Raw genomic sequence first — 7,399 nt, 5'->3', positions numbered from 1 at the left:
AGTGAGCTGGCTCTTCATGTTGGCCAGAAGAGGAGTACACCAGTCGAACACAGTAGTGAGACAGTCAACTGCCACGCTCATGTTTTGCCGTGATGCCTGATGCAGAGAGGATGATCCGTTCACTCGAGCCATGGTGAACATGATTATACTAAGTGATAAACTCGCCACATGTGTGATGGAAATCTGGCTCCCAACCTTCTTGGGATGTCCCGGGCAGTATATCTGTACATAGTCCTCTATCGAGAGGCCACTCCGTGTCCTGCCCCAGGACTGTACTACCTCTCCCCTTCGGGAAAGGCCCGTGATAAAATAGATATCCTCCACTTCTACCCTGAGCAGCATCTGATCGATCATAAAAGCTTCCTCATCGACATCCCAATAATCAATGAGCATCTCAAGCAGACGCGTGTTCACTTTCATATTTGGCAATTTGAAAAATTTAAGCAAACCACATCCCCGTAGGGCATCTAATGCTTCTGGAATGTTCATAACTTCATTATCTACCGTTGCGTGCTCTCGTTCACACCACGTGATAGGAATCCTGAGAAAAAATTGATTTAAGAACGTTAATTTTTGTTTAAAAATGGTTCGCGGCGTATACGTGGGTCCCTGTGCACACAGTCGCGTATAGGGCCTGTGTGTACGCCGGTTCAATATTACCAACCCACGTATACGCCGCGAGGAAATTTTGGACAAAAGTTCAACGGTGAAACATCAATCAAAAATCTTAAAACCTGTCACAATCAATTGCAAGCTAAGTATAAGAGTTACCTGGAGGTTTTTGACGAATTTGAACGGTTGAATCTGGTTGTGGGAAGTTTGCTCCTTTTGATCCAAATCCTTTGCTCTCAAACTCAAATGGTAAAAATGGTGAGTCCAAAATGCTTTTTATAAGTTTTGAAGATGCAAAATTTTTTCAAAATTTTATTTTGTTTGGCCTCATGTGACTTTTAACTTGGGAGCTTGGAATGTCGAGATTGGTCTGTTTTTCAGGACATTTTGGACGATTTTCAGTTTCAAGACGGTTCCATGACTGCTGACCCGTCATGGCAAGTATCGTGTTCTCACTGGCATATAGGTTAGGGACACCATTTTTCCGTTGCATTATGCATACTAGCCTCCATTTGACCGATACATCTGCTATAGGGTCGATCCAATCGTGTTATGGTTCGTAAGCCATCTTCACCTACCGATTCTTTAAATCATGACACGATGGTAGAGCCATCCTTTACATGGGCATCCTAGTTAGCACCTCACTAACATTTTTTGCTCATGCTGCTCCGATTTGAGTAGGTTCGGGAGTCCTCTGTAGTCCCGCCATGACTTATGCGTTGAAGACTCATTCCTTTTAGCTTCTCCGCTTTGTTCTGGCCTTATACCCTAGAGGCTCCTTTGTGTTGAGTTGTACTACTGCATTGCATGTTGACCACTTGCACCTTTTGGCCTAGAGCCGGCTTCACTTGGACTCGTGTTTAAGCCAACTTTTGACCATGACATCTGCAAAATCAACCTTGCATACCTTTGACTTCTGCAGCTTGACACACCTTGACCTGTGGAAGGAACATACCTTTGAGTGTCACTGACCAGTTTTCACCTCCCTGCATTGAGCATAGGAACGTTCCTTTCCCAGGAACTAGATCATCTGTTTCACCGACACTCGTTCTTTCCACTGTACCATAGCATTCTTTTATTCTTTTTCCGGCTTAACAGAAAAAGACAAAAAAATTAAATATCCCAAAAAAGAGCAGGAACGGAACATTATTTCCATTTATTGTTGGCAGCTAGAGTCAGTTGTGTCGCCCTTGAACAAAGCACTCAAAACAAAGTCTCCTCCGTATGGGGGATTTAGTTTGACTTAGGTACGCCATAACCTTGTTATTGAGTGAGTTCTCCACCGATTGGTTATCTCTTCCAATCATATGGAGGGTTCGTTCATGCCTCCTGCATGGCGAACTTATATAGAGTCATCATATGCTGCCACATAGTCACATTGAAGTCGTTCTTTTGTTCAAGGGAAGTTAGCCTGAGTCGGCCTGTCTGCGGTGTCTCTTGACTCATTTTTCAGTCGGCCATCCTTGGTTGTCAGTGTCATGTCTATCATCACATCAGTTATATTGGTCATTTACTCGTGCCAATTTGAGAAGGTCCCCATTGACTTCTTTCTGGCAGGTCTTGTCCTTATCGACGACGACATCTTGCTTTGAGGACAGGCCTAGAGCTGCACCCTAGCCCTATTTTCATTATTGATAGGTTATCTTGTGCTCAGCATCGATCAATATCATGGGTCTTTGACTGAGTGGTTTCCCTTGTGTTCGACATCAGCTTACATTATCACACATTGGGATTTGTGCAGTACCTTGGTTTCCATTTGACCCTATTGGTGGATACCTCGCCTCTGTGTCAGCTTTCATTATTGGTTGGTTCAGAGGGTTTCTACCGTGCGCTAGCTACATCTTGTGTACGCCGGAAATGTACTTCGGTTGGCTTACTGATCTGGATTTAAATAGGAACGCAACAAATTACAGAGATAACCATATACACAAAGATGCAGCGGAAATAATACTTCATTTCATTAATGGAAAATACTGAAATATGCTTACAACCAGAAATGGAAATAAACCAGCTAGGGCGATGGTAGCTTATCTCTGAGAAGAGATGTGATGGCTACATGCCTCTGAACTGTGTTACAATGAGGCTCGAAGGCCTATTTATTGTTGAGAAACAATGGAAAACCCTTAACATTCCAAAACCTAACCCTAGGAGATGAAACGCCAAACTGTGGGCCCCGTTTGGGGTAAATTGGTACATCAACTTCCCAGGGTCGTATCTTTGGCATATGATCTCCGTTTGACGCATACAATAGCTCGTTAAAAAGATCTATCCGAGTACTACCATTTTTGGAACGGGCAACATCAGTCCATTCCATGGACCCATGTTGTCCCCGGATTCCCCAAAAAACGTCGTTTAGGGCCTCAAAACGGCTCCGGAAGTTCAGAACCCGAAAAACTGCTAAAAATAGTAAGTTGTGCTACAATTAAGGAAACTGAAAATGCTGAGAAAGACAATGGTGGGGGTCCAGGTGGACTTGGCAGGTGGCCACCAATATCCATCTGGATCATTCCTCCCCCCTTAGGAAGTAATGGTCCCCATTGCGTTGAGTTCCTCCATGAGATGAGGAAACTTTTGCTGAACTTGTTCCCTGGTGAGCCACTTGCCCTGCTGAAGGAGTTGGCCTGCTTTGACAACTCGATACAGTTGGATATTCTGTTGGTGAGTGTTCTTGATCTGTGTGTCCATGATCCGATCATTTGCAGCTTGTTCCATGCAATCTAGATTTAATTCTGTGGGTTTGAGCTGTTCTGTAATGGCGGATGTGTCTAGCAATGGTGGAAAGTATGGCCGAAGGCGGTCCACATTGAACACTGGGTGCAGGCCAAGGAATGGGGGAATGCTGAGCTCAAATGCATTGTCTCCCATAGCCTTAGTAATGGTGTACAGACCATATCAGAGTGGTCTCAATTTCCGATAGGCTCCAGTAAGGCATTCCTTTTGCAAATGCAACCAGACTTTGTCGCCCACCTGAAACTTGTGTGGCACCCGATGTTGATCATGTCGCTGCTTGTACTTGGCATTTGATTTCTCAAGAATGTCATGGACCTGCTGGCGAATATGTTGGATGCGCTCAATGAAGCTGGTGGCCTTATCTGTTTCGGACTAGACATGAGCTGAATTCATGTGAGTAGCTGCAAGTGGCATGGCCACATCAATGGGGCATAGTGGCTGGAATCCCAAACCCACCTGAAAAGGGCTATGGCCAGTGGAGCTGTGAAGAGCTTGGTTGTAGCTGTGCTGAACATAGGGGAGGCTCTCATCCCATGTGCGTGGATGCTTTGAGTTATACATGCGCAGAATGTGCACAATCATCCTATTGACAACCTCTGTCTGGCCATCAGTTTGAGGATGAAGGCTGTGGACTTCGTGAGTTTGGTGTCCAGCATTGACCAGAGACTGGACCAAAATGTGCTGAGAAACCGACTATCCCGATCTGAGATGATAGACTCTGGGATCCCAAACTGCACCCACACTCGTTCAAAGAAGAGTTTAGCAGTGGCTTCTGCTGTGATATTCTTCTTGCAGGCCACCATAATGGCCATCTTCGAGAACCTGTCAACGACCACAAAAACACAGTCATTTCCATGCTTAGTGGAAGGAAGCCCTGGCATGTAATCCATGGAGATGGATTCCCAAGTTCGACTAGGGGTAGGCAACGGGGTATAGAGGCCGTGCTTCTTAATGGTCGGTTTGGCAATGGCACAGGCAGTACATGATCTGATGTACTTTCCAACATCCTATCGAAGATTCGGCCAATATAAATAATTTTGCAGTACCGCCACTGTTTTCTCGACCCCGAAATGCCCAGCAGCCCAAGTGTAGTGTGCTTCCCAAATCATCTTGGCACGCTCGCTTGAAGGAACACAAAGGTGACCGAGGTGGCATAATAGGGCATCCTGGAGGTGAAAATCTGCAACACGCCGACCCTCCAAGAGCGTCTGGTATGTGTGGCCGAATTCTGGGTTGCTTTTGTAGAGAAGTGGCCAATTAGAAGTCTCGTGCCCACAAGAGTTGAGCACGATGGTTAACGCCATGATCGGTGGTCGACTGAGGCAATCTGCAACATTATTGGTGCTGCCCTTCTTATACTTGATATTCAAGTGGAACTGTTGGAGGTATGTAGACCACTTCTGATGGCGATCATTCTGCAATTTCCCTTGGGTCTGTATGAACTACACGGGTCGGTGGTCTGTGTGGATGACCGTTTCCTTCCCCAAAATGTAATGCTTCCATTATCGGCAGGCCTGTACAATGGAATACATCTCTTTATCATAAGTGGGGTACTTCCGGACTGTGTCTGAAAGTGTTTCACTGTGATATGCCACTGGATGTCCATGTTGAGTAAGGACTGCCCCAATAGCATAGTCAGAGGCATCTGTCTCGACCTCAAATGGTTGTTGTAAATCTGTTAACGCGAGCACTGGTGTCGTGCAGAGGCAATCCTTCAACTCCATGAATGCCTTCTGTTGAGATTCAGACCAAAAGAATTTTTCTTTCGCCCCTCCCTTGGTGACCTGACTCAAGGGCCAAGAAATATGAGAAAACCCCAACACAAACCTTCGGTAGAAGTTGGCAAGACCTAGAAAGCTGCGGAGCTCTGTTAGAGTGGTTGGAGAGGGCTAATCCCGAATGACTTGGATCTTGGCTGGATCGACATGCACCCCTTGTTCATCAATGATGTATCCTAGATACTGAACTTGGGTCATGCCAAAAGTGCATTTCTCCAAATTGGCACATAGCTTGTGTTGTCGAAGTGTTTGGAGAACCTGTCGGATGTGGTGGAGGTGGTCTTCCCAACTCTGGCTGAAGATCAGAATGTCATCCAAGTATACTACTACAAAGGAGTTGGTGAATGGTCGCAAGATGTCATCCATTAGCCTCATAAAGGTTGCAGGAGCATTCGTCAATCCGAAAGGCATGACCAACCATTCGAAGAGGCCCTCCTTCGATTTGAAGACAGTCTTCCACACATCAGAGGGTTCGATTGGTACCTGGTGATATCCTGACTTCAGATCGATCTTGCTGAAATATTTCGCCCCCTTTAGTTGGTCTAGGAGGTCATCAATCCGCGGGATCGGGTACCTATTACGGACAGTGATCTTGTTCAGCGGCCGATAGTCAATACAGAGTCTCCACGTCCCATCCTTCTTCTGTACCAACACGATCGGGCTCCCACAGGGCGATGAACTCGGACGGATGTGACCTTTCTGCAGGAGCTCCTGAATCTGCCTCTTGATTTCATTGTTCTCCAGAACGGAGCGTCGATAAATTGGTCCATTGGGTAGCGGTGCACCTGGGGTCAGATCGATGGAGTGCTTGACTTGACAGTGTAAAGGAACCCCTGCCGGGGAGGTGAAGATGTCCTCGTACTCCTCCACAATCTTGTCCATCTGTAGTTGTCGTGCAGAGGGACCCCGTCTGGAGGCCGTGGCCACTGTCTTCTTCTTTCCTTGAGGGTGTATCATCAGGAAAACAAATTTCCTGGTTTTGGAAATGATCTTATTGCATTGTTTTGCAGTAATCAAAGAGATGGCGGCAGGTGGTGCTATCTCTGGTATCCTGAACAACTTATTTCCCAATGTAATAATAACAGCACAGGGCCTTGATTCATACACAACATGTCGCTTCCACAAGTATGGTTGTCCTAGTAATACATCACAAATTTCAAGGGGAGCAATGTCACACAATACCTCATCCGTGAAGGGCTTCATGTTGTATGGAAGGCGACACTGCTGGCTCACGCGAAGATCTCATCCTTGGTGAAGCCACCCAATGGTGTATGGTTGTGGATGTGCTGTGGTCGGTAAGCCCAACCACTTCACGACTCTGCCGAAATGAGGTTCTTTTGACTCCCGCTATCAAAAATGAACTATATCGGGGAGCCCTTTACCCACATCTGAGAGTGGAAGAGACGCTCCTCCTCCTCTGGATCTTCGGGTTCATTTTTCTGGATCTTTGCAGTAGCAACAGTGGCGCTGGGATCCGCATCAATGATCTGCTTCCCTTTTTCATACCCCTTATCGGGTTCTAACTCAGAGTCGGAACATGCATCTGATTCTGAAACCTTTAGCTCAGCCACCAGTGACTGCTTGGCCCGACACTCACTTATGTTGTGAGTGGAGCTCTTATGGAACTCGCACCATTTTCCAGTGTCCTTTCTCGGCTTCGCGGCGCTGTTCTTTGCTTGCAGCTTCGGCTGGTTGTCTTGGGCTGTCCCGCCTTGGCTTTGTCCTTTGTTCTGTGGTTTCGGGGCACCTTTCCCCTGCTTTGGATTCGCAGATCCAAAGTCTCGCTTCTTTTGTTTAAACTTTTGCTCGACCTTGATGGCATATCGGTATGCTGCGCCGAGCGAGGGGATGTTTAGGAATTGTATTTCTTCCTGGATGTACTTGTGCAGGCAGCCACGGTATTTAAGTATCAAATGTTGCTCTGAATCCTTGATACCCAACTTTGTGCGAAGGGTATGGAAAAGATTGGTGAACTCTGGCACGTCTTGGTCCCTTCCCTGCCGCAGCGTGGTCCACTTTATGTATTCATCCTCATAGCTTCCAACAGGGTAGTACTGCTCCTTGATGGCATCCCGGAACGAATCCCAGGTGGGTGCGGCTGAAAATAGTGAGCCAATACTTTCATCCTTCTGCTCGCAGTAGGTTTCCCACCAGTCCTTGACGTGGGGGGCTGCTTTGAGGAGAGCAAAAACAATCTTTTCCCGACTCGAAAATTCATGAACAGAAAAATAACCCTCTAGCAGATTTAACCATTTATCTACGGCATCTGCGTCTATCTG

The sequence above is a fragment of the Pinus tabuliformis genome, chromosome 7 (genome assembly GCF_031772625.1).
Source record: "Pinus tabuliformis cultivar Carrire ecotype Pingquan chromosome 7, CPIR1, whole genome shotgun sequence".
Taxonomy (NCBI): domain Eukaryota; kingdom Viridiplantae; phylum Streptophyta; class Pinopsida; order Pinales; family Pinaceae; genus Pinus; species Pinus tabuliformis.
The sequence above is the reverse complement of the archived record's forward strand: the minus strand, read 5'-3'. Positions refer to the sequence as shown.